The 8,955-nt window shown below is 38.6% G+C and overlaps 1 pseudogene; it reads right to left on the minus strand.

Moving 5' to 3' along the window:
- Window positions 1-920: 920 nt before the first annotated feature.
- On the minus strand, window positions 921-1,388 carry LOC100348182 (large ribosomal subunit protein uL30m pseudogene; annotated as a pseudogene).
- Between the last annotated feature and the right edge of the window lie 7,567 nt (window positions 1,389-8,955).

Consider the following 8,955-nt stretch of genomic DNA (forward strand, 5'->3'; position numbering starts at 1 on the left):
ATCTCAATAAATATTTGTTGCCTGAATGAATTAGGTGAGTGAGACTTAAGAAATGAGTATAAGATGTTCCAGAAAGGATTAATGAAGGATACAAAACACACTAAGTTCATTGCAGTGCATTGTTTACGGATTGCTACTTTTATGCAGAATCTATCTTAAAGTACCGATTCTCTATGACTGCTGCTTATTAGCAAAAAAGGTTGTAGATCAGTGTAGCTGACATGGAGAGAGAAAGTGGAAGAAGAGAAACAGTTCAAAGAGAATGCTGAAAGGTGAGGGATATGGGGTTTTACACTCTGTGGGGTCCTGTTGTCCATTGTAAGAATTTTGGCTTTGATTCAAAGTGAGATGGGATGACATTGGAAGGTTTTGAGGTGATGAATGACTTGATCTAACTTATATTTTCACAGACATCTCTTTGGGTTTTGTGTGAGGAATCAACTGTACGAGTACAAAGGCTGAAGCAGGGAGGCCAGTTAAAAGACTACTACAATAATTCAAAGAATAGATGATGGCGCCTTGAACCTGGGTGGTAGCAGTGGAGATTTTAGGAGCTGGTCAGATTGGATATATTTTGAAGATATATTTTAAAAATCATTTTACCAAGGTATGACTGACATACAAACATCTGTAACTATTTAAGGTCTATAATTTGGTGAGTTGGAGATGCATGTACACATGTGAAACCATCACCACAATTTGTGCCAACAATTTATCTGCCACCTCTAAAAGTTGGCTCATTCTCTGTTTACTCATGACTATTTTTAAAGAACACTTAACATAAGTTCTACTTTCTTGGAAAAACTGTTATTTTAGTCAGTGAAAATTATACTTAATGTATTTTAATGGACAAACTTTGTCACCATCATTAAGTGGAATTGGTTTGCATTTTTAATCTGAAGCTGCTCTGGCATTGGGACCTAACTTTTTTTCTGCTCCACGGGGTTCAGATGCCACTGCACTACTAATTCACAAGAGCTCTTGAGGCACATGTTGGACACATTCTCTTTTGGAAGGCCTTGTGGCAACTTCAGGGGCTTGATGCTTATTCATTGTTTAACCACCTTCAGTTTTGTATTCACTGAAGGAATATTCTTGTGAACCTGAGGTGTATGTGCATTTTCTAACCCAAGCATCGTTATTGTATATTTTTCTCAATAGGGATGCCATTTTGTACTTTTTATCCTGGTAACAATAGGCAACTTGTGACGGTCCTGTGGATTCCTGCTATATTTTTCATGCTCTACAGGTGAAGATTGAAACACTTCATCTGGAATTCTTGATGTGGTAAATTTGTGACAGATCCAATCTGTAAAAATGAGACTCCACATCTTTTATCACAGTCTTCCTGGGGGCCTCTGAACTATTGAGTGCCAAATTCCTGCCATAGTGTGATGATCGCTGTCTTTAGAGGCAGCACCTGCTGAACATTGTATTGGAATCTCTCTGCTGAGCTGCTTGGCAATTTTTTTTTAAGTATACAATGTACTATCATTAACTATGGTCACTTTCTTGATGGGGTATATTTAGGGTGTGAAAGAAGGAGAGTAAGTGGAGGATGATACCGGTACTTTTGGCTTAAAAGAATGGAGGGGCCGGCATTGTGGCATTGGGGGTGGGTCCTTCACCTGCCACACCTGCATACCAGTTTGGGGTCTGACTTCTCCGCTTTGGCTCCAACTCCCTGCTGGTACACCTGGGAGGGCAGTGGAGGGTGGCCCGGGTGCTTAGGCCCCGGGGGCCTGGGAGAGGCTCCAGGCTCCTGGCTTTGGCCTGCTGTGGCATAGCCCAGCCATTGTGGCCATTTAGGTGGTGATCTGGTGGATGGAGGTTCTCTCTTTGTTTCTCCCTCTCTGTGGCTCTGCCTTTCTTTTTTTTTAAAGATGTATTTATTTATTTGAAGGGCAGAGTTATGGTGGAGGGGGGGAGAGACAGAGAGAGAGAGGGATCGATCTTCCATCTGCTGGTTCACTCCCCAAATGGCTGCAATGGCCGGAGCTGGGCTGAAGCCAGGAGCCAGGAGCTTCTTTTGGGTCTCCCACGTGGATGCAGGGACTCAAGCACTTGGGCCATCTTCCATTGCTTTCCTAGGCACAACAGCCAGGAGTTGGATCAGAAATGGAGAAGCAGGAACTTGAAGAGGCACCCATATGGGATGCCAGCCCCACAGACAGCAGCTTTATCCACTACGCCACAGTGTCAGCCCCGGCTTTGCCTTTCAAATAAAACAATAAGGAAGGAAGGGAGGTAGGTAGGGAGGGAATGGGGATACAATTCATTGTTAGGTAATTTACAAGAAAAAAAAACAACAGAAGAGGAAGGATGGAGATGTCATTTAATGAGGTGGAAAATCATAGTAGGTTAGAAGACTGGGGATGTTAAAAAATATGTTGAGGGTTTAAGTATGTTTCTGCCTTTGGTGGAGATTGAGAGAGGTTAAGTAAACAAAGTTGTAATTAGGGATGATTTTTTTTATTTTTGAGAATTTAATATAATGCAGAACAAAGAATGATCAGTATAGTTGTATGCATGGATTTCAATTTTTTGCAGCAAAATAAACTTATTGTTTTAATTCCATTTTCCACAAACTTTTTGAAATAGCCTCTTGTACCAGTATGTCAAAGAAATAATAGATCCTATTACTGTAAACTATTTGTGTGTATTAAAATGAATTCAGTTAGTGTTTTAATGTAATAATTTGCCAGGAGAAATTAAATAATTTTGGTGGCTAGCTGTATTAGAGGTTTCCTTAAATTGATAGATATCAGTAAACTGTAAAAATTAAATATCCATTTGTGCATAATGTGGTAACCACTAGCAAAAAAAAGATCACTGTGACCATCAGCCATACCATATTAAATTAAAGATGACATGTGCACACCCCTCAGAAGTTGCGATGCTTCCTGAGTATTCAATCCAGTGGAGTATACTGCTACTTTCACTCTTGTCAAAAAAATTTATACAATCTCAGTATGGTTAAAATTAGGGCACTTACTAGGTAAGAAAACATATTTGAAGATATATCCATATTCTTTGATCCAGAATTCCATTTCTGCTCATTTTGCTTATGGTAATATTAAGAATGTTCACAGAGATTTGCATTCCAGAGTGTTTCCTATAGCCTTTATTATAAAAAGGTAATACTGGAAACAATTTAAGTCATTAAATCAAAATATGAATATAGGGGCTGGTGCTGTGGCATAGTAGGTTAAGCCTCTGCCTACAGTACCAGCATCCCATATGGGCGCTGGTTCAAGTCCCAGCTGCTCCACTTCTGATTCAGCTCCCTGCTAATGGCTTGGGAAAGCAGTAGAAGATGGCCCAAGAGCTTGGGCCCCTGAACCTGCTTGGGAGACCTGGAAAAAGCTCCCGGCTCTTGGCTTTGGCCTGGCCCAGCCCAAGCTGTTGCTACCATTTGGGGAGTGAATCAGTGGATGGAAGTTCTCTCTATCTCTGTCTCTCTGTGTTTGTAACTCTGCTTCTCAAATAAATAGATAAATATTTTTGAAAAATGAAAATAAATTATGGCTCACTAACACAATGGAATATTATGCAGCTAATTCAAAGAATGTTGTGGAAATATATTTCCTAGCACAGAAAAATCTGATATGTTGAGTAAAAAAAGTTACAAGAACAGTATTACATCTGACCCCAATTGGAGGGTGATGGGTTAATTTATGAACAGGAAAATATTGCACGTATATGCTACAAATGGAAACTGCTTATCACTAGTGGGATTACAGGCAATTTTTATGATTGTCCCTATTTTCAGAAATAAACATATAATACTTTCATAATACAAATGTTCAAATTCATAGAGTGACAAAGATTACAATAATCTAAAGTATTTCATGATTTAGAAAGATACAGATCTCATGTCTTCCCTAGAGACACAACCTTGTTGATGCATCATTGGATAAACCTATAACAGCATGTTATTTTTGGCATTCCCTGGCTACAATATTTCTGATTGAGATAAGTAATGAGTTGCCAAATTAGGTATTTAAAACACTTGCATAAAACTTTCCAAATGTGAGAAATGTGGCTAAATATTCACATGTCCATAGGATTAGTTTCAGTGTTTTACTAATTATAATAATAATTAAGCATATAATTAGTGTAGATTCTTACAGAGCCTTGTGTGTTTTTTAGTTAGGTATACAAAAAAGGAACGAGTGAGAAAATTATCAACAGAAAAACAAGAACTGAAAGACAGTACCTTAAATTTTCCCATTAAAGATCCATTTGTTTTTCCATATGGCAAGGCAAATAATATATATACAAACAACTCTGGATTATGAAGAGTCATGAGGGACAGAAACAACGTGAATAATTGAAATCCACTGATAATCCAGAAACCTAATTTTACCTAATAGTTGTAACCATCTCCTGGACAGAGTCCTTCAGTAGAGCTGCTAATGAGAAGCATAATTGAATGGTTTGAGTTCATCTGCTTTCAGTTATCCTTTGCAGGTGCTAATGAACAGTGAAATGGTCAAAAGGCTGTCAGCCAAAGGAAGCAGCAGGAGAAAATGCGGGACATGGATAACTCAGAAACTGGATGATCTGCCTTAAACTGCTTGAGTTGACTGCAGTGAGCATCAGCTATTAAATATTGCCTAACTTTCATGAGGGAATATGTCATGAAAACTGAGCTTCATATTAAGGATTTTCACATGTGCATAGTCTAGCTTGGTTAATATGAATCATGGTATAGGCCTAGAAATTCTCTCTACTGTAGTGGTTTTCATTGGCAGCAACGATAGGCTATTTATTGTCAGAGCACTGCTAATGAACTGCAGACTCCTTTGCTAAATATGGCCAACAGGCTGCTTATGAGTCAGGACTCTGGCAGACAGTCCTGCTTTTAGACCAATGGGAATGTTATTGACTCACTCCCAGGCCTTTCTGTGAGAGAACATAAGCATTGCTGGTATCCAAATATTTTTTTTAAATTATTGCTCCAAATTCATGGTTTAGTAAACAGCATTTTGAAAGTATTGTTATGGTGAACATTTTGTGGTTTATGTTAAGCATTTGGTTTTCAAGATTTGTTGAAAGTAAATGTTTTTAGAGTGCAATTATTTTCAAGTAATACACAATAAACTCTTATATTTGTAACTAAAACTGTGTCTATGTTTGATTGGTAATTAAGCTCTCAAATGGTTATGAAAGTAATTTCCTTTTATAAGGCTGTACTTTAGGACAAATTACTTGATACACTCTAATATTCAGAACTTCAACTATATCTACATATGATTATTAAATGTAGCTCCCTATAGTGGCAGCAAAAGTGATTTCCATTTATGGCAGTAGTTTAAAAGAAAGTACATTATAAACTATCAGATATTTATAAATGAAACTGTATCTGCACATGAATATTAATTGTGTTTTCTATAGCAATTGTGAGAGTAATCTCCATTTATAGCAGTCCTATTGAGTAAATGAGATTTGTAATCATTTTAAAATCAACTGGTATTTCTTGATCTCGTCCTATGATAGTGTGTCCCTTTACCCATATTATGAGCAAAAGGGCAAATGAGCTAGTTTTATACAATGTGAGTTGTTTAAGCCAGACTTCTTCCTAACTTTTGCTTAAAACTAAAAAATAAAATAACTTTGAATTCAATTGCAGATAACATTCACTAAATTATACATCAATGAAAAATACAATTCCTAAATTTCTGATTTAAGGAAAATTTGGGTAAACTAAAGCCCTATTCAGTTTGGTTCTTGAAATATAGTGGCATGATTAGATGAATTGTAAAATGCATGCTTATTGAGCACTTGCTATGTGCCTGACCTGATGGCAAGTACCTTAGATGGATTCACTCATTTTGTACATGCAAGAAATCCATCGGGAAATGTTACTATTATACCTCTAGTTTATTACAGATGGGAAGCTGAGATTGAGTAATTTGCCAAAATTCACATAGAACTTTTAAGTGGTGTGGCTCAAGTAGGTGTTCTCTGGAGTCAAGCTTTGTAATTCTCCATGCTGTGTAGGTTCACTTAGGTTTCTGTCAAATAATGTATGTAGACAAAGTATTACTAGTAGTTTTTAGGTACTCTAGGACCATCTTCCAAATTTGTCTCTATTCAGTTGGCAAGTATGTATGCATTTTGCATTCAAGCATGTTCACAAAAATTCTATTTAGCTCATAGATTGTTAATTGCTTTCCCTGTGTTTATCAACTTGGCTTTTCCCTCAATCATTCCTGTCCTTTTTAAACTCTCCCCATTTTTGATGCTTTAATTTTTCCCATTGACATATATTTCTACTAAACAAACAAGAAAGAGCTCAGTATAATACACTGCATTTGTTAAGTACTTAAAAATTATTTTCACCTACTTGAAAGGCAGGGTGAAAGCAAGAGTGAGCAAAAGAGAGAGAAAAAGAGGAGAGAGAGAGGGAGAGAAGAGAGTGAAATATATCTTCCATCCGCTGGTTCTTAACCCAAAAGCCCACAATAGCCAGGGGTTAGGCTAGGCCAAAACCAGGAGCTAGGACCTCCATCCAGATCTCCCATGTGGGTAACAGAGTTCCCCAGAATTTGAGCTATGATCTGCTGCTGTGAGGAGTTAGATGGGCTAACAGGCAGTTAGGTCAGGTTCCTGTTGGAGTGAGAAAAGGGGGAGAGTCCCTTTAAGAGTTGACAGAACACTTGTTTCTCCCCAGAAGCTGCCTTTAGCAAGACAAAAGTGCTGATCTCACCCCCTCAGAGTTTCTAGTATTATCGTGAGAATAGCAAGCAAGTAGTGATCCCACCTTCTGATTTTTTTTTAATTTATTTTATCCTGAACAGGTTAGACAAGATTACAGTTGCCTTCTGTTGGGTTTTATTCCCTCCCTCTGATTTTTTTTGAAGGCTTTTATTTAATAAATATAAATTTCATAGTACAGCTTTTGGAATGTAGTGGTTCTTCCCCCCATACCCGCCCTCCCACCCCCACTCCTGTCCTACCTCCTACTCCCTCTCCCATCCCATTCTTCATTAGGATGCATTTTTAATTATCTTTATATACAGAAGATCAACTCTGATAGACTGTTAGCTGTTATTCTGCTCCCCTGAATTGTGCTCAAAGACTGCACTTTGACAAGTTTCTCTATTTTCCTCTCTTGGAGCGCCCGTCCTGACACTGTAGCAGGAGGTTTCCGACTTTAAATAAATCTTGTGTTGCTCCCTGTCCTTTCTGCTTGGAAATTCTTCTACATGAGACAAGAACCGATTTCGCCTTCATCATTGTTTCCAGGTCACACTGCCACCTAGGATGCATTAACAGGAAACTTGAAGGGAAGCAGCATATGTGCGACTCATTCCAGCACTCCAGTCTAGAATACAGGAGTCACAAATGGTGGCTTAACCTGCTATGCCACAATGCCTGCCCCCTTGCAAAGAACTTCCACGTATTTGCTCTCATTTTGTTCTCACAGGTTTATTAGTCATTTTTTTAAATTATAAAAGTTATTTAAATCCAAGTCTTAGAGTGAAAGGCTATGTTGTAGTAATTCCCATTGTGGATTCAAACATGCCTGGGCATGTCTAGATGCCCAACTGGGCAGACCCATCTGGGATTTATTTATACAAAGGCCTGAGGACCTCAATGTGAACTATAATAATTGGACAAGTTGAAACCAATATATGCCCCTAGCACTAAGAACTATCGCTAAGTTTTGAGACGGTAAGACTTCTCCTTTGAACAAGAACTTAATTGAATATGGGAAGGAACTAACTTCAAGGTGGGATATTGTTAAAGTAAACTGGTTTGATCAGAAAATCAAATAAAGGTCTATTTATTGTGTATGAGGGGAAGAGATGGTTGAGCAGTGCATCTGTGCTGTGCTGGAAGCCCAGGGTCAGAGCAGTGGTGCCACGCTCTGATAGGTAACAGATCAAATAAAGAGCTCTAGCACTGGAGTTATTCTAAGAACTTGAAAGCACAAGGCAGTGCCATTTGTGGCTTAGTAATACACTGATACACAAATAAAGGAAGATATGACAGTTGGAATGGAATGGAAGCAACTAAGACTACAACATTTGGGCTGAGATCAGAAATATTAAGAAAACACCAGCTGTGACAAATACGCAGGTCTGGACAGCAGAGGCACAGATGATTAAGCCATATGGAAAAGGAAAACCATCATTAGCCAGCCATTCAGAAGTCATGTGAGCTCCTCCTTGAACCTGCCCCACACTCTTGAACCAGAAGGAAGAAATATTAAGGAGGAATGGATCCAAAGATTCAGTTGTTGGATTCTAAGAAAGTGACTTCATTTTATTATTATTATGACTCTTTAAGACAATACTACATTCTCTCCTAAACTCATTGATAGAATATAAAAAACTAAGGCTGTTGTGGGTGAGGCTGGGGTCCAAGTTCCTATTCCAGGTCTTTGCCTCTTACCTAGAGAGGAATTCTAAGTACAGACACAAATATGGTACACAAAATGATAAAGTTTATTTAAAAGGTGAGGAAAACACACACACGTGGGTATTGTTCAGGAATTGAGTAGCCCAGGAAGGGAAAAGTATGGGGGAAGGAAGTAGAGAGATAGTGCCTCAGCCACCCTGTATAGTCCTCCTCTTTGAGGAGAGAAAGAGCCCCTTCCAGTAGCTGGCATCTTATGAGGTTACAAGGGGAGAGGTGTCCCCCAGCCCTGCCACCCAGGTCCCAGGTAAATGTAATACATCCGGGAAATGGGTTATTTGATAGGTGAATAGGATTACACAGGTTGGGGGAGGCGTGGCTTGCAGTTTGTGGTCCTAATCCGGCTACCTGCCTTGTCCCACATGAAGGTTACATGCATATTACAAATAAGTACAGTCCTCATATGTAATGGTTAGACTTCTGATAATTGGACTTTGAAAAAAATTCTCTTTATTTATTTAAAAGGCAGAGAGATTGACAGAGATCTTCCATCTGCTGGTGCATTCCTCATGTACCCATGACAGT

The sequence above is a fragment of the Oryctolagus cuniculus genome, chromosome X (genome assembly GCF_964237555.1).
Source record: "Oryctolagus cuniculus chromosome X, mOryCun1.1, whole genome shotgun sequence".
In the NCBI taxonomy this organism is placed as follows: domain Eukaryota; kingdom Metazoa; phylum Chordata; class Mammalia; order Lagomorpha; family Leporidae; genus Oryctolagus; species Oryctolagus cuniculus.